We start from the raw sequence: 19,821 nt of genomic DNA, 5'->3' as shown, positions 1-19,821 counted from the left end.
TAGCTCTTAAGACTTGCTGCAAGTTAATCTTGTTCTGTCACCACAGTGCAGGTTAACCCTTGTTCTTAAGACTTACTACTAGTTGACCATTGTTTTGCCACAACAGTGCATGTTAACCCTCGTTCTTAAGACTTGCTACAAGCTGATCCTTGTTTTGTCACCACAGAAGAGGTAAGCCCTTGTTCTTAAAACTTGCTACAAGTTAACCCTGTTCTGCCTCCACATTGCAAGATAACCCTTGTTCATAAGACTTGCAACAAGTTGGCCTATGTTCTGTCACCACACTGCAGAGTAAAACTTGTTCTAGTTGCCCCTTGCTGTACCACAGTGCAGGTAAACCTTTGTTCTCAAAACTTGCTACAAATTGACGCTTGTAGTATATGTTGTATTTGTCTTAATAGATAAAGTTCCTGGAACACAAAGAATTGCTGACTTTCTGCTAAGATCTATGACTTAGTAAACCTTTCAAAGCATTTACATGACAGAATAAAAATTCGGTATTTAGGATGGATTTGTAGATGAGGGTCTGTATTATTTTGTTTCTTAAACACCAGGGAAACAGTTCTATTAAACTGATGGGACACCTTAACTTGAACCATTAATAACAGCTTGACATTTTCTTAACTTTGTGTACTATTCCACCCTATTTACTAATGGTCTCTCAACACTGTACTGGACCTGTGACATAACAAGAAACAGATTCAGCACTTTGCTCCCCAACTGACCAAATCAATGAAGTTTTGAACAAACTGTTAGAAAGGTCATACAGATACAACCTTAACACAATCCAGTGATACCAAGTTGTTTTTGTAGGTTCATATCTTTAATCTTTAACTGTTAATCCACTGATTTATAAGAAGAATTTATAACTCAAACAATTTATAACTCAGACTGGGGTATATGTGGTATTCCATGTTATCATCTCTGAAATGAATTTATTATTAACAGGAGTTATATCCCATAATAGCTATGCCAGGATGTGCTATTATAAGTTCTTATCTATGGTTTGCTTGTTTGGTCTTTGCACAATGGTTCACTGAAATGGTATGTATCTTCGACCCATATCACTTCAGATGTTCTCAAAGCAATGTTTACATATTGACTCAAAGTGTCATTGCCTTCATGACCATTGTCTGATATATTATACATGATGCTGCTCAGGTACTTTTGGACTGCAAATGTAGATATTACCAGAAACTTCAGACTAGGACTGGGACAGGTAACCTGGATACCCAGACGAGTGGGTAATGAGTTGGACCCAGGTACCCATCTCGATAACTGGAGCCGTTATGATCATTTAGTTAATAGATTAAACAATTACATTCTTTCATGATAAGGAAGTTTTATTGTCTTTTAGGAGTTTGACATGATTACAGTCACTGCTACTGAATATAATGCATGGTTAAGATATTGAAAAGCTTGAAAATTTTAGCCTCTTAGCTGAAGAATATATTGACATTTCTTACATAGTTGATGCCAAGAACTGACATAATGCGTATCCGGTCAGGGAAGGGTAATAGGGGGTGGGGTACATGGTGAGAAAATCTGGACCCGTCCCAGCTATCACTACTTCGGACATTTCAGGTGTGTTATTTACCATCACTGTTAAAGAACTGCTATAGAGATATAATTCTATTGATTGGAACATTGCTATGAGCAGCATAGAACCAAACTCACTCACACATAATCAAAAGTTAAGTACTGAACCATGGAGAAATGTAACTTTCCAGGATGACTCATAGAAACTAGAAATGTACTGACCAATCATCTTGGATTAATGTTGCAAAGAGCTTAAGTTCCAGGAAGTTTCAATGCAAAATTACGGCTGGATGACAATATGCTACAACTAAGAAAAATAGGTTGACAGGGGATCTCACGACTGTTTGAATGTATTCAAGGAGAAGTGAAAGTGTTGACAAATAATTACATCAGTGACCCCAGAGGTGTCAAGCTGCTCAGAGTCTCAAGTCATGGCTGTCCATGGCATTTTTTCTTGCAAGACCTTTAAACCTCTAGGGTGGTTACACAGAAATATCCTTGAAATGCTGTAAAAAGCATTATCACAGCGCCAGTGTTTGCAGCCACTGGATGTTAAGATGGATAATTTCTGATCAAAGCAGACATTTGTCCTGCATTAAACACTGGTTATGTTGGTCACTTGTGCACTGACAAGTCATGATATTTCACTTACACAATACATGTCCATTGTCATCAGCCTCTGAATCAGAAGATTTTAAGTTACTCTCTTGGTTTGCTGGCACCATACTTTCTAGTTAGTTTCTCCAAATGGCAGTACATGTTTATCAATGTAACGCATCTTCTGGATTTTTCTGGTCCACTAAGATGTATGTTCATGTTATTATGATGTTCTGAAAACACTGGTAAAGTGCCATTTAACGCAATATCACTTTATTTTGACTGTCCAATTAGAACTGATGCCTTGCAAAAGCCCAGTCACCACTCACCATTGGATATTTTGAAACAAATCATGAAGGCAATATGAAAACCATGTTCACCTTTTATACATGTAGTATGTAATAGTATACGGTGTAGTAGGGCACAGAAGTGCATCATTAAGCTGTGGCTCGACAGGTATCACCAGGCATGTTGAGTTGATGGATGGAGGGAAGATGAAGAACCGATGCGTGTTCTTGCTGTGTGGTCGACCCTGTAGCAGATCCTGTATATACTATCCCTGTCACTACAGATATAGGAGATGCTCATTGTGTCATCATTAGACCACAGATGGTTCATGGTGCAGATTTATGGACTGCTTTGCTTTACGGCCCAATTGCCATGTGACAGTTTTGATTTTTTTCTCTTTCCCATGGTAGTCTGTAATATTCTTGCCATATGATGTGTAAATATTGGAATCTGGACCCAATGAATGGGTGATTGATATTGTGAGCATATATCAGATATTGTCTGGATCCATTAAGAAGTTGTTTTCCACTGCTTAGTTCAAAGTAAAATTGCCATGGTTGGCAATGGACACGCAATGCAATATTTTTTTAGAAATAACTGTGTATCATAGTGAAACTAATCAATATCACCTTTCTTAATAAACTAATCGAAATCTCATGCATCAATACATACTCCATATCAGTAGATGTGGTAAACTTCCTACTGACCAAGACAATCAAATCAATGGATTGTAGTCAAATACTTACTGACCAAGAAAATTCAGTCAATGGATAGCAGTCAAACTCCCACTGACAAAGAAAATCCTATCTTTCGATTGTAGTGAAATACTTACTGATAAACAAAGACCCAGCAATGGATTGTACTAAATTTTACGCACCAAGCTGTAAATAGATCTGCTGCACATTTAGTAAATATATTTCAAGAAGGAATGTGAAGTAACTAATAACAAAAAATGAACAAAATGCTTTTTGAATTTTAGACATCTATTGAACGTTGAATCAGCCTCTAGGCTTAGACCTTGAAATGGGGACATCGAATTAAAGGCTTAAAGACGTTAACGTTGTTATATGTCTAAACCAGATTTAAACCTCATCTAGACGTCTAATTGACATCCTGTCCCTGCTGGGTTGGGACTGTATACTGAAATAACTTGTGGGTCTATGGAAATGACATCAAGTGTCATTTCAAAAATGTTATGAAATAGTTTCACCCATGTTGTAGCATGACACGTTTTAATAACATTTTGAAAACGTTTCTGAAGCATGTTTGGTATTTTTGAGATATTTAGACATTATTTTTATGATTTGGCATATGTGCCCACAATGTTTTGAAATCGTGATGACAATATTTCATTACACATGTTCTTGCACAACATTTCTGCAACGTATTAAAAACATTTCAGTGATATGTTGTGAAATGGTTTCACTCATGTGATTGCATAACGTATTTGAAAAACATTTGGAAAACATTTTAAAAATATTTCTAGTATATTAGACTGTACTTCTATGATAACTCTTTAATGTGTCCACAATTCTTTTCAAAACGTGATTGCAATATTTCATTAAACATGTTCGTGCACAACATTTCTGGAATGTTTTAAAAAACATTTCAATGGCATGTTATGAAATAGTTTCAACCATGTTATGGCATCATGTTTTTGAGTAACATTTTGAAAACATTTCAATAACATTATGACTTGTGAAACATTTTAATAACGTTCCCAAAACATTTTGATGATTATGTTTTTGAAAAACCTTTCTAAAACCTTATAAATGTGTCAAAAATGTTTCTTGTTAGCTGGGTTTGTATGGCCACAATGCTTACAGACCACAAAAGTCACACCACCCTATCGTTTTTAGTTACCTAAAACAAAGAGAATAACTTTTATTGCTGTCCAGGTAAAGGATATCAGATACATAAAGCCAAGAAAGAAACACCCATACCCTTGTATTCCCTTCCATACCCTTGTTTTCCCTTCCATAGCTTTGTATTCCCTTCCATACCCTTGTATTCCCTTCCATACCCTTGTTTTCCCTTCCATAGCTTTGTATTCCCTTCTATACCCTTGTATTCCCTTCCATACCCTTGTATTCCCTCCCATACCTATGAAACTCTGCCTTTGGTTATTGGCTGAAATATGTCCCCAACGCCCCTTATATGTTCATCTACCTGTGGATCACTTTGTTGTTCATGCAGACACAGTTTCCTATTAATAATTCTTGATAGATAAACAGACATACAGATGTTGATTTACTCGCGTTAGTATTTCTGAAACTGTGAAAATCTAATAAAGAGTGGGTGAGTGAGTTTGGTTTTATGCCGCTTTTACCGATAGTCCAGTGATATCACGGCGGGGGACACCAGAAAATGGGCCTCACACATTGTCCCTATGTGGGGAATTGAACGAAATTGACGAGTGAACGCTTTAACCACTAGGCTACCCCACCGCCCCAATCTAATAAAAAAACGTATTCTGTCCATCGTCACCCCACATGGTCCCACCCAGAGATAATTTGCAAGTAAAATGTATCCTATTTGATCTGTCCCACGGGTGCTTGGGATTTGTGTACAAACCTTTTATTTTGTTCTTTGCCCTAATGGTTTATGTCTGTCTAACATTAGGCCTCTGTGTAATGAAGTACCAGAAACATACAACCTGTACAGTATCTTTCTCACGAGTCTTGTCAGAAGAAAAAGGAATAGTTTGTGATGACAGTGGTGCTTCTCATTTAACACGAATCTGTCATCAAGCTCTGTGAAAAGAAATGACTATATTTAATTCTGTTCACGGCAAAAAGTGTCGACTCTTTGTACTTAACCACTTTTGCTATTGATTAGTTCATTGTGGGCTAACCTTATTGAGAGATCTATTGACAGGTAGCATTTTAAGTTTAAAACTGTTTCACTTCAACACTATTTTCTCATTTGCAGTTCTCTAAAACATGTTTTCGTACATTCAGAAATATGTGTGATAACGTCTAGTTTGTTTGTGTAGACCTGTCTCCAACGAGAGGGTCAAGTAGTGTAGCAGCATCAGTATAAACGATGTTCTTTTAATACATCAATCCTCCATCCCCAAAATAAAAAAGACAAGTCTTTGAAGGCGATGGCATGTTTCTTGCCTACGGTGAAACAGTTTTAAACATAATGCCAGCAAATCGTGTGACAAATTGTGATGAGGTGGCATGGTGGCTCAGTTGTCCTAGGCACCGCAGTTTGATGTACAAAGTTACCTCCCTTGCTCCAAACAGAAACCAGAGAACATTGGTTCAGATCTACTGATCACTGAAATGGCGAACGCTTAACATCTTCACTTTCATGTTTCCCCCACAATCAACAGACGCTCCTTGCTTAACTGTGATACTGTTCAAGGCAACGTTAAACTCAACCCAAACACTATTTTATACGATTAATAAGGTAGGGTATGTTCCCTTTTGCGAGACATGCCGATGCATATGAGAAAGAGTATATAATCCATACATATGACAGATTTCCCTTATCTTCTCTTCATCATGTGTTCATCTCTTCATCATCTCTTCATCTCTTCATCATCTGTTTCCTCCTTCGCCTTCATCATTTACGTTTTATCAATCTTGTAAGTCCAGTAACCCCTAATTTTATTGAGTGCTATGTAACACTTGTCATGGATGTCATGATGTCATCGACCCTCTTCCCAATTTCTTTGCAGCTATTTCTGAAACGTATCATTAATCAACAAAGGGAAACGTGTAGTAGTTAATATATGCAGTATAAGTTATTTAGACCCGTAAATATCCAGGTTAGAATAGATCTTCAGTAACCCATATTTGTTGTAAGAGGCTACTAACAGGATCGGGAGGTCTTGACACTTGTCATCGGTTCTCACTCTCGTAAATCAATGCTCATGCTGTTGAAGGCTGGATTGTCTGGTCCAGACTCGATTATTTACAGACCTGCTGAGTGATGCATTAATAAGCAAACAGAATAAAAAAAACATATAAATTCCTAAACCTTGCCATTCGGTATCAGTCATAACTGATTACGTTAACAACAGTGTGCTTTCACACACACACACACACACACACGCACGCACGCACGCACGCACACACACAGACACACACACAGACACACACACACACACACACACACACACACACACACACACAGAGACACACACACGCGCACACACACGCGCACACACACACACACACACACAGAGACACACACACACACACACACACACACGCGCACACACACACACACACACACACAGAGACACACACACACACACACACACACACACAGATTGAACACTGTTTGATTTGACGCTCACGTCGCCGCCAAACACATCTGGACATGTAGACATGTACACCGGACATCTACTTACACACTACCTAGACCATACAGGTTTTAGACTGTGCATCTGTGCATCTAGATGCAGTATCCTTCCCGAAAAAGCTCCACAGTGTGGTATAAAGTAGTAAACAGTTCCACACACATGGCAGTCTTCACGCTGTATTACTGTCTGGTGTGTTCCGAATATCTGGTTGTGTGAAAAAGATGTAAGTGTGTTGGTTACGATAACAGTACAAGGTGTTGTTTATCCTTTGAATGTGGATGTGATTGTGGATATAATAGATGCCAGGGGAGAGGGGAGTGGGTGGTTCTTTAACGTCAGTCGTATCATATCATATGGCGTTTCCTGATGGTGCCTCTTGTTGCCCTGCCTGATAATAGGGGATACATAGGGTATACCTGGGTTGTAGTCAGTATGTGCCCAGGTGAGATATTCATGTTAAACTTCGACATGGACTTTCAGTGTACGATAAAATCTTGGTTGACTTGGTCGATACAGTTATCGTATCGCAACTGCGTAGGTAGATAATCATGCTGTTGATCACTGGATTGTCAATTCTAGACTCGATTATGTACAGACAACCGCCATGTTGCTGATTGCGGCGTAAAACTAAACGCACTCATATACACTTGCAACTAGGAGCCGCTCCACAAAGTGATCACATCTAAACGGCTGTCGTAAGCCTGTATTGAAGTCAGAGAGTACTGCTGTCTTTAATCTAAGATCGCCATGTGGAACGCGGTACATCACGAATCTGGTATGGAGCCTACGGCCGAGGCACAGAGATGCAAATCTGCGCCAATAACCACACTTGACTTGACTACCATTACATAATGTGTCCTCGCAAACAGGGCTATTTAAGCCTTGACGTCATCTTTCGCTGACGAGGGCAGTTGGTTGAAAGCCGAATTGCTCTGAAAACCTTTCCGAACCGTCCGACTATGATTTGTGCAGAGATCACCCAGGACGGCAATTCCGTTTTGAAACAGCTATTATAGTGCTGAAGAGACAGGCTTTGCTGTAAATACCATCAACCACGACTGTTTTCTTCTAAAACACTCAGAACTCGGAACTTGGAATCCAACCAGTGCTGTGTTTCCAACAGCACTGCTTTCCGAATGAATTCAGTCTGAAACGAAATCACATTGAACGAGAAAATACTACAATAACTGGATGATCTGATGAATGCTTTCCTACGCCCACTGAGTAGGGCGGTGTTTCCTCCCTGTCGTAACAAACACCATGTTCTACAAACCTATTCAAATTAAACTTACATTTTTGAATAATACCATCATGTCATTTAATGTGTTTTATAGTCAGTTTGGCGTTCAGTCACATTAAAATACATACAATGTCCAAGCCGTCATTACTGGAGATTACTGGGAGTAAAGCTAAATAGTAGTATATTGATTCAACCTTTTGTTTGAACGTATGAGGCATTTCTGAGGACAGCATCTTCATTTTGCATGCAATATCTGTATATCTGATTTGCTTTAGAATATAAATGACACTAATGTTCAGAATGTTAAATTTCGATGTTTTATTTCGAGCCAACAATTTGAAATCAATTTGTTATTAGTTTAGGTAATTGGTGAAAGAATTACAAGGTGATACAAGCATGAAACTTGACACAAATGTTCGAAAGGAACTACTGAACAATTTCAGGGATGGAGTCACTCTGATTTCAGTGTTGCTTAGCAACGGTTGCTAGGCAAAGCATTTTCCTTATCAACCGGTACCAACGCTGCAGTTTCTGAACAGTTGTGGGGTGTTGTGATTCAGACTTATGATTTTGACTCCTTGTTCTAAAATCACTGTAAAAATGACTGAAAACGTTACATACTAACAATATGTGATACTTACTCGCCTGATATTATTCAGCCCGCTTAGACTGTTGATGTAATATAAAAACTACGAGTTAAAATAATCGCTTTCGTTATTGTTGAAGACGTCACAGCTTCTGCGAGGTCAAAAATGGCTGAGAAATGCTGGCTTTTCAGAACCCTGTCTCTATTTTAAGTGCATGTGCTTGGCGACGCAGGATTGTGACCCAACAATCCAAGATGATCATATCTTACCAAAAACAAAACATGAAATCTGTATGCCTTAGTAAATGATTATAAATAGAGCGAATGTCCTTACACAACCAGTACTAGTCACATCACTCCTGTGTCCATAGGGTTCAGTGTCAGCTTATATAGATACTCGTACTAAGGCTTTAGGCTTGTATTTACAGTATAGTTTAGTGTCCCAAAGGCTGGCCTAAAGACTGCACGGAAAGTCTGCCAGACACATGGTGGATTCACAACAAGCTTCTATGAGCTGCACAACGCACCCGAGCAAATGTCTGAAGAGACAGAGGCTTCTCAGGAGGACTTCACTATCCTCCATTATGGCAGGACAACAACGTGCTCTTCCATCATTGAAGGCAGAAAGAACCTATTCATTCACAAAGGACTTATCTCAAGAAGAAATCAAGGGGCAGAATTGCAAGGTGGGCATTACTGGGGCTGCACCACAGTGTCTTATCGGCAGTTGCCCTCTCCTGCTGGGAATGGACATGGCCAGAACAGTGGAAGTATCTTTGGTCAAACTTGCCCGAAGCCAGAACAACCTGTCCAAAGATACTGAAATGTTCTTGCAGAGCAAGTGTAGCAACTTCAAATGTGTTCGTGCTCATCTACAATGCACTGCCTACTGCACATGCAGAGCTTCCAGTGGCATCCTCAGTTTAACTGGCCATGGGTTTATGACAGTTCCAGTCGCTTTGTCTTCGGCAGTTGAAATGTATCGCTTTTGCAGTAAAGAATAGCTTAGTTAGAAGCATTCTGTTTCCTAAAAGAACAATTCTTACCCAAAAATAAAATAGAGACAGGGCTGTGATATACCAGCATTTCATAGCCACCTTTACCTCGCAGAAGCTGTGATGTCTTCAACAAGAATGAAAGCGATTATTTTAACTCGTATTTTTCATATTACAGCAATATTTCGGGTGACCTAAATGACACCAGATGACTCAGTATCACTAGTATGTAACGTTTTCACTATAGAATCTACATAACACTGAAATGAAGTGACTCCACCCCCGAATTGTTCAGTAGATTCTTATGAACATTTGTGTCAAGTTGTATCATCTTGTGAGCAATTCTTGCGCTTTTTAACACCTGTGGCCTATACCATATCGTGTATCACCAAGTCGTCAGGTGACCAGTACAGTTGTACCTTGTGATGTAGTACATATAGTATCAAAAATGAGCTACGTCATAAATGATATGTATCACAGAATCCGCGTGTGCATGCGTGCATGTTTGTATCTCTTTCTGTCTTTCTTCTCCTTCCTCTCTCTCTCTCTGCGCAGAGATTCCATCCGTTTTGTAGATTTTTTACAAACTTCGCGTACGATTATTTGAAAAATGAAAAGTCGGAGTATATTTTATTGTATAAGAGGCAAGAACTTTGGTTGATTCGACATCTCATACATGTATAACCTCACGACGACATACCCCTGCCGATGTCAAGAATGAACACAGCACCGTCAACACTCAACCACAGCCCATTTGAGACGTCGAGCGATATCCACCTCCTCACATAATCTACAAAATGTTCCACTGCACCTGTATTGACTGTTCTCGCAGTCTGCAAAATGGTGAACAAACGCTGCAGCTATTGTCTTGTGTGCAATTACTTGCAACGGAATTGCAGCTTACCGACCCCCCTGTCTCCACAAGTGGGCATCCTATCTTGTTGAAAGCAATAATGTCGGCTACATCTGGGCAGGGACGTACTTGAGTTGTTGTTGGAAAATCTCTCGTCTCTATCTAGAGGAATTTGCACACTTATGTAATACGAGAAATGCTTTCAGAGAATCAGAAATATTGACCATGATGAATCTAGTGTGATTTATCTAGCCGATGATGTAACAATACTCAACAAATAGAGAACTGCTTTGATCAATGTCCAGCAAAATGAAATACAGACAATCTTCTGACATAAATATCTAAGACTGAAAACGTTGCATAAAATTCCTGCGTTGGAAAACGTCAATATGAGAAGGTCCAACATAAATGGAATAGATGTTAATATGAAAAATGGTTAATATTGAACGCTGGGTTTTTGAAAGGAGATTTAAAAGAAACTTATGCATCAAATATCAAACTGTACATCTCTCAGGTTTGATAACGATGTGAGTCTGACATGTTAATGTGCGATTAAAATGGAATAACAGCATCATATTTCGTTTCAGGAGTTGCCGAGTTTATGTTGGATTTTAATCTTTTATCTCGTTGTTGGTGGCAGTATTTCACACATGAAAGACCGGCACTGTCAGTTAAGCCGAAACTAGCTTCTCATGTGTGAATGGCTACATCGACGAATGTATTAGACATCGCTTGGGTTTGTTAAAATGAAATATATTTTTGTCAGATACATGCACCGGGGACGACACTAAAGAGAAAGGCTTTTTAATCCACTTGTTTATTATTCCATGTTTTCTTTCATTTATCAGGATCTGTGGTCCACTTCATTAAAATAATTTCCCACAATTTAAAACTCACTCCCCTAGAAATCGCTACATAACGAGGAAATGGACTGGTGCACGGATGTTTAATGAATGTCAATATTTAATCAACTGGTCCAATAGATAGCAATTAACTTTAAACGGTAGCTTCGATCGCTACGTGCTTCGCAAGACCATTGGCTGATCTCAGTCACGACAAAGCAGCTTTTCACGATCGACAATGCAAGGGAGGTAACTCTGCTGGACCTAACACTTGCTCTTTGGCGTCTCCCGCTTAAACACCAAACTCTCATTATATGCGGGCAGCATCTCTAATGATGCATTTGGGATTCTGTGTAATGGAAATAAAAAAATGGTGTACTGTGATTTTGATTAGAAATGGAGTACACTCCGGAATTTTCACGGATTTACAGACGTGAGCGTGTTGTTTGATTGATATGATTGCTGGTTGAAGATAATACTGAATTCCAAGAGATGACTGCATGTAGCAACAACTGAAACTATAGCAATTACAGTCTCCTTCATCGGAAGGTGTAGATCTTAAACTGACTTTCAGATATTGCGCCATGCCGCGTGAATAAAACAAAAGTAACCTAAACCATCGCATTTATCGTCACAGTACGGATTTGTCAAATTCGGTTGCCCAAGCGCATAGAGACGATAGCTACTTGTGCCCGGTGGGTAGCCATGTGGTTAAACCGTTCACCCGTCACGCCGAAGTCCCGGGTTCGATTCCGGGGGAGGGTAGGTGCGCAGAGGCTCAGCAATTCAGAGCATGATGACACACCATCGTAACCTGTGCGCTGTGCATCATTTCACGCGCAATGCCATGTTGAGAACATTAATGTAGCTAAGTATCACTGGGATATTTTACAGGTGTCCCATTGAAAAATGAGTTATATTTTGTCAAATCATTGCTGATATTTTGATTAGTGGAACAAAATACTAAAAACATTGGTACAAATACGCGAGTTGGGAACAAGTGATAATACGTGTTTTGAGGGATGAAATTGGATCGAAGATCAAGATAACATTTTACCACGCGAGGCAAAAGTGAAATTCATCTTTAGCAGTTGGTATAATACGAAAAGGGCAAAAGCATTCGTGTCTTAGAACGTCATAATATCTGCCTGTTTTTGTTTTTTAAGATCTAACTGAAATTTTAGGAGAAATTAACAAATTGACTTTATTGCATGTGTAACTAGCGTTTGTTAACGAGAAGGTCTGTTGTATTTGACAAATGAACGAGATGCAGGAATATTTCAACCTATGTAGGGTTTAAGAAGAGTTCCGAGTATTTATCAAAGTTATTGAGAGTTAAGAGACTGGTGTCTGAAAAGCGATGTGCACAACGTCAGGCTTTAGGACTTCTTTGGAAGTTTAATTCTGGTGCAAATTTGATTTACGGAAGAAAAAAGAAATTGCAAACGTGAATGGATTCTAAACCGTCATCCCGAGAATTTCAGCTATTGATATGTTACACAAAGAAGAATTTATTCCGAAACGAAATATATGCATATTGAAATGGATCTATTTAAATCATCTGGGTACCAGTAATTGTGATCTGAAATGTAGATTATCCGGAAGCAAAGTGATTTGACACGTGGATAATCTATACACCAGTTGATCGTAATGACATTCAGCGTTGTGATTGAATCAACTACCCCGTGCATAGCATCCAATATTGGCAATATCGTCATGTTATTAGCTTCATGTGGATAATTGCTACACAGATCCCGCCAACTGATTCAGACTGTCGCCGTTTACGTCTATACTAGAGTGGATTGTCGACAAGAGCCTGATATAGATGATTTGCTATTTCCTCCGGTAAAGAGGTTTGGGTGTAAATCTGCAAGTGTGATATAACACTGGGCATCATTTTACCGGAAACTCCACCCAAATAGCATTTATTTAATATTCATTGTACAAACATCTATCTAGTCTGAACACCTCGTGTGTGTTAAAGTCGTGTCCATCCAATGTTTAGTTCAATTGCCATAGCAACACGATGATGAATAGTGTTGGCTATTCGTCCTCAATATCTACTCAAAGTGAAATAATAGTCTTCTATTCATTTTCACATCCTTTTGCCAATGGTGAGATTTTTCAAGTGTAATTCGTGTTCTCCAAAATCTATCAAGAGATCGCCGCTAAAAATTCTGTGCTGATCGTTCATATTTGTAATAATCGTTCCAGTAATTCCCTAGGTCTCACGGAGCAAAGATCAATATGTTTATTGTGCAAATCTGTATTTTATGTTCATGACAGATCATAACAAATAACCAGACTATAGAATATGTTACGTAATAGACTGACATGGAAATATTAGTTTTCGATAATCGGGTTATTCCCATAAATACTTCTTATTGCGTTAAATATGGCGAACCGGGCTGCCAAAATACCAAGGACCCTTTCTTAAATATTGTAGTCAATAGGACTGTACTTAATATTGATACGTTTTATCGGGTTTGTCCTTTCATTCTTTGGTACACTACAACTGTGAATTTTGTTTGTGAAGTTAAATTATCAGTGTTATCATTTATGATGAACGTGATGTGTAATTTAAAGCTATAATTATACAATAGTTACTGTTAAGGCCAAATCGAGTATCTGTTTGTATGGATCGATTACGGAATATCCGTTAGAGTCACAGGAAGGTCGGGACAAGGTCTTCAGCAACCCATGCTTGTCGTAAGAGGCGACTGAAGGGATCGGGTGGTTGGTCTTACTGACTAAACTAACACATGCCACCCTATCCCAGTTGCGTAGATCGATGGTCATGCTGTTGGTCAGTGGGTTGTGTAGTCTGGACTCGACTATTTGCCACTGGGTGTAAATAATACTGAGTGCGACGTAAAACTCTACTCACTCAATTGGTATGATGCACTCAACATGATTAAAGACGTGTATCTAAAAACTACACCTTTACAAACTTGTTCTTTTCTAGGTGCATTTCAAAACTGGATTAGGCCCAAGGCTATACATGACATTATGAGAGAATTTAACTATTTTCTATATTATAAATCTCGTTTTTTGAATCTGTGCTCAGTGTCAGGAGTGTAATTCAGTATATTTTAAATGCGCGTTCAAACCAATTGTAGTTCTACAGGAAACAATTAAGAGACTAAGGATATTTGACTATTTTCTGTATTACACATCTCATTCCGTTATCCCGTGCTTTCTGCCATGAGTGTAAGCCAATGTACTTTAAATGCATGTCTAAAGCAATCGCTGTTCTTCAGGAAACGATCAAGAGACTAAGGATCCAGAACAATTAAGAGACCGGGCATCTTTGACCATTTTCTGGTTTACAAATCTTATTCTTTGATCCTTCGCTCATTGCCAGGTGTGTAATTCAGTATACGATAAATGCATGTTTAAAGCAATTGTAGTTCTTCAGGAAACATTGAGGATCCAGTACCCTCAAAATTCACTGTACAAGGCTGTGTCTCCTATTTGGCAGGATCCCCTGTTCGTATGTATGAAGACAAAGTTATGATCTTTGCTGTCGCGTAAACGCCATACGGAGGTTCGCTCCCATTTTCATGTCAGATACTGTTCCAATAAGCCTTAAGCCTCAGTTCACTCAATCGCAAGTCTAATTCCTCTGTTCGACTGTAAATCAGTTTTCAGTGGACGTTTAGGGACAACGGGTCAAAGAATATTGTGATCTTAACTAATCGGCTTACGAACTCTTCGTGTTTTTGGAGAATAATTCCAGCATGTTTGATGGTCTGCAGATGTAATGTCCTTTGTTCTCTGCAAAAAATGATGGGTAAAACATATTATCCTCACTATTATATTCCTGAAAGAGGATTGACGTACCACAGAACACATGTTTCCAGTGTGCTCTAGAGCATGTGATATTAATATTGATATTCTATTGTGAATGTCAGCGATTCTTTACATTTTTGATGGATTGATGTTGGTTTGTACCAAAAGACTCTGCCAGAAGTATATATATTTGCTGTATTTCCCACACACCGTTTACAATTACGTTCGCGTGTCATATTTCAAAGAAACTAAAAGACCCAATTGGTTACAGCAGTGCCATTATGTACGCTAAAGGATAAAATTAAGGGACCACATGAAAGCACACGTGTTCCAATATGTTTTTCCAGATTTCTTAATAGGTACAAAGCGTGTGAAAAAAGTTAAGGAACTCTTGTCCTTTTAAGTGATCCCATAGTTTTTACCCACAGTGTATTTTCACTTACGTAACAACTGTTTACCTCTTCTGCTGTTGGCATGTACGTCAAAAATGATTGGTTGGATAGTCATTGATGGTTCATGTTGAAATACATAAATTCAAATCGAATCCTAGAACTAGACCTTAACTCGGTTGAGAATCATTGGGCAAGTCTAGGCAATCTCAACTCTGAAAGTAACACCCGTTCCTAGCTCCCGTTGGACCATATATTTGTAAACATATCTTTACAAGATAACTTTATTTCTGGGACATAATGACAGTCTAATAAATGACCCGAATGGAAGTTCAATCTTTGAGGGTAAAGACTTTTACATGGACTAGTATGTTATTGTTTGTGTCCAATTGGACATTTATTCCTGTATTCCATACGTAAATGTCCCTGACCGACAAATGTCTTGCCAAAGGCCGAGTCTATTGTACGATTTTGACCATATTGTGAGTGTTTGTTTCTGAATTACTGTCAAACAGCGACGATACCAAATGGTTGCGAACATGTGATCCTGTATTGTTTTTTCAGTAGCTTTTGTCACAAGCACTGTCAAAGGTTTCTCAGTGCGTCTCTGGACAAAATACTCTCAGTAAGTAAACAACGTTAATTGCATTCGACATCGTTTTTGTCACCTGTGTCACTTGGAAATAGTCCCCTTTTGTCTACAACGACAATGCGTCACAAACGTCTTCAATGGTGCAATCAAGATCAAAGTACTTTTGAGTCTTTGGCGTCTTCAAGGAAAGAACATACTGGATTGTGCCTTAAGAGTTGATACAGTCACCCAAAGACTGGGCCTGTTGGCATATAGATCAACACAGAGGGAGGTTTTTGTCATAGGATTTTGACGATATGTTCACTTTTTGTCAGATCAGAAACAGAGGTAATTTCACTGGGGCGTTATTTATCCAGCTCAGGTCGGAAAATCAATAGAAGTGAATTTTCTTCAAGACCATGATTAAATGTTATCAGATCTATTATTAGTCCAAGAGGAGGCAGCTGAAATCTTGAAATCGTAGCCTCCAAAGTATATATGCCCGAACCGTAACAGGTAAAATATTCATTGGAGCGCATGTTCCGATTTGTATCTTGACCAAAGAGGAGGGAAGCCCAGTTGATGCCCAAGGTGATGATTCACACATGAATAGGTGTCCTGTCCTCAAATGTTCCATGGAGTTTATCAGCGAGGATATCCAACAATCAATACGATACTTTCACAATAAATATCCGGTGACATTTACTTACATTTTCTAACAAATTGTCCTGAACCGTTGAAGATATTTGGAGAAGTATGTGTATCACCATGACTACAGACAAATGGATCAAGGATGTAAGGTGTACCTCCTGTGCGTCCCGAGGGATAGTGTCTTAAAGTTCCAGAACCACATTATTTTACCTCCCGGCCATCCCTTCCAGCAATGTTAACGCCATTAATGAACGTTTCTGTATTTCTTCCGGTTCTGAATCTCCCATCTCAATAGAGCTCCTTTGCAATTTAAATGGGAATATTTGTTACGATCAAAGTTATATGTATTCAGAGACTAGGTCTTGGTCTATTGGGATAGAGGCATGCTAAGTTGAAGAATCAAATGTGATTTTGTTCATTTCTGAGATAACAAACATTCAATGGACTCGTTTCTGAGCATCAATGTGGTATTATTTCCGGTTGTTTCAAATCTTCTGTGAATAGAAGTATCGTCCTTCTTTGATCGCTTCAAGGATCATGGCTGATCTTTGAGGCATGGTTTTGGGGGTACAATTGATGGATCAGACAGGAAGAGTCTAAACCATCACTAAATGTACTGCCCATCTCCATCATACGAGATAGTTCAAGTACAGATTCTACTTTAGTAACTAACATTAAATCCTTCGTATTTCAGGACAGATTTTTATGTGTATTGAAATTGTATTTAAAATAACAATATTGCATCCAATGCTGTAGATTGTCCGAAATAATAAGAAATTGATTATACTTAAGCATGCTCAAAATCACCCCCAAAATCAAAGCCAAAGAAATTTCACATGTAGACGAGGCTCTGCCACATGTAAGGAAAACCTCTATACCCTGATGAAAAATAGTTGTAACTTCTTGAAGTCTCAGAGCACATAACGGATATACCCTGTCAGATGAAAACACTTTTATTTACGTGTGCCTCGCAACAGTTTTCCTTTGGGACAAGACGTATTTAAAAAAAACCCTATTCAGTTCTGATAATTGAAATCGCAGCATGCCATTGTGAAAACGTGCTTTGATGTTGCCAGTCAGAAGTTGAGAAATATTGGGATGGTATTAAAACAACATATCTCGAATGGGATCCTTTGCGTGTCTCCTCTGCTCTTCAGAATATGAAAACCATGACGTGACAAAAACATGATTAAAGATTTCGAAAAAGTTTATAACATGTACTTCGTATTATTGAGACCAGGGTGTAATGGATAGAGTGCCTGTGCTGATCTTCTTCTTCTTCTTCTGAGTTGAGACAATCCAGTGGTCAACAACATGAGCATCGATCTGCACAATTGGGAACCGATGACATGTGTCAACCAAGTCAGCGAACTTGACCACCCGATCCCGTTAGTCGCCTCTTACGACAAGCTGAGTCGCCTTTTATGGCAAGCATGGGTTGCTGAAGGCCTATTCTACCCCGGGACCTTCACGGGTCGCCTGTGCTGATTACAGTGGCAGTGGTTCGATCCCTACCCACAGCTCGCCCCTCAAAAACATTAAAAGAAGATACTTGTGGTTATCCTACCTGACGCTCTGCATTAAGAACGAGTGAGTTAAATTTTACGCCGCTCTTAGCATTATTTCAGCAACATCATGGCAGTGGTGCCCATGTGCAGATGCGAACCCGGGTCATCGTCGTGAGGAACAAATGCTCCAACTTAACCACTAGACTACCCCCACCACCCCTTGTTGCAATTATCAAGCGAAATTTAGACTTCCTGACACGGGCTCTGGTTTACGCATCCGAGTAGGATATTCGTGTCAGTCTCATAGCCCTAACCCTGAGTGGGATATTCGTGCCAGTCTCCTAACCCTAACTCTGAGTAGGATATTCGTGTCAGTCTGCTAACCCTAACCCTGAGTAGGATATTCGTGTCAGTCTCCTAACCCTAACCCTAACCCTGAGTGGGATATTAGTGTCAGTCTCCTAACCCTAACCCTGAGTGGGATATTCGTGTCAGTCTGCTAACCCTAACCCTAAGTAGGATATTAGTGTCAGTCTCCTAACCCTAACCCTGAGTGGGATATTCGTGTCAGTCTGCTAACCCTAACCCTAAGTAGGATATTAGTGTCAGTCTCCTAACCCTAACCCTGAGTGGGATTTTCTTGTCAGTCTTCTAACCCTAACCCTGAGTGGGATATTCGTGTCAGTCTGCTAACCCTAACCCTAAGTATGATATTCGTGTCAGTCTCCTAACCCTAACCCTGAGTGGGATTTTCTTGTCAGTCTTCTAACCCTAACCCTGAGTGGGATATTCGTGTCAGTCTGCTAACCCTAACCCTGAGTAGGATGTTAGTGTCAGTCTCCTAACCCTAACCCTAAGTAGGGTATTCGTGTCAGTCTCCTAACCCTAACCCTGAGTGGGATATTCTTGTCAGTCTGCTAACCCTAACCCTGAGTGGGATATTCGTGTCAGTCTGTTAACCCTAACCCTGAGTGGGATATTCGTGTCAGTCTGCGGAAAGGTATCTCGAAGGGCTAGCAATTTAAAACCGTTTTCTTTCAAGCACACACTTGCATGCACGTGTATGAATACTGTTGACGTCAACTTCCGTTCATCCCCACTATTCGCTGAATCCGTTTAGAAAACTGACATAGGCATTATTTCATTACACGTACATTAAGTCAGAAACAGGATAAAACTTCTTAAAAATTTCGATTACTCGAAATTTAAAACAAAACTGTCGTAGAAATAACATGATACTTTTATCGGAAAAAATGTATTTTTCAGAAACGAGACACTACTCAAGACGGTACGAAAGTGTCTCATTTATACGTACATGGTTGTATCTCGAATCTTCAAAAGGGAATCAGTTTAAGAGACCTAGTAATAGTCTGGGGCATGCACCAGACAATCAGTCCTCTGCATACCTACTGCAATAATAGACTATTTCATTTTCGAGACGCCCCCTGCGTCGTTTCGATTACATCTCATGTGTTCGGAGCGTGTGCCAGTGATTGAGTAATCGGAGATCTATTGGCTGAAAGTAGTTGTGGAAATTGAGCCTGGGATGCACTGATTATGTGTCTTGGAAACAAATTGGTGATCTTTTATCTGTTTAATTTGGCGTTGATGCTCACCCCGGAGATAAATTTACTTATTTCTTTCTTCGGGGC

The 19,821-nt window shown here is 39.3% G+C and overlaps 1 protein-coding gene across 2 annotated transcripts in view; it reads left to right on the top strand.

The window, feature by feature from the left end:
• The window catches only part of LOC137297712 (dipeptidyl peptidase 4-like), a 499,818-nt gene that overhangs the window by 148,881 nt on the left and 331,116 nt on the right, over positions 1–19,821 (top strand). The gene's annotated exons all lie outside the window — the stretch shown is intronic.

Source organism: Haliotis asinina, chromosome 10 (genome assembly GCF_037392515.1).
Source record: "Haliotis asinina isolate JCU_RB_2024 chromosome 10, JCU_Hal_asi_v2, whole genome shotgun sequence".
NCBI lineage: Eukaryota > Metazoa > Mollusca > Gastropoda > Lepetellida > Haliotidae > Haliotis > Haliotis asinina.
This window is presented reverse-complemented; position numbering and strand designations above follow the sequence as displayed.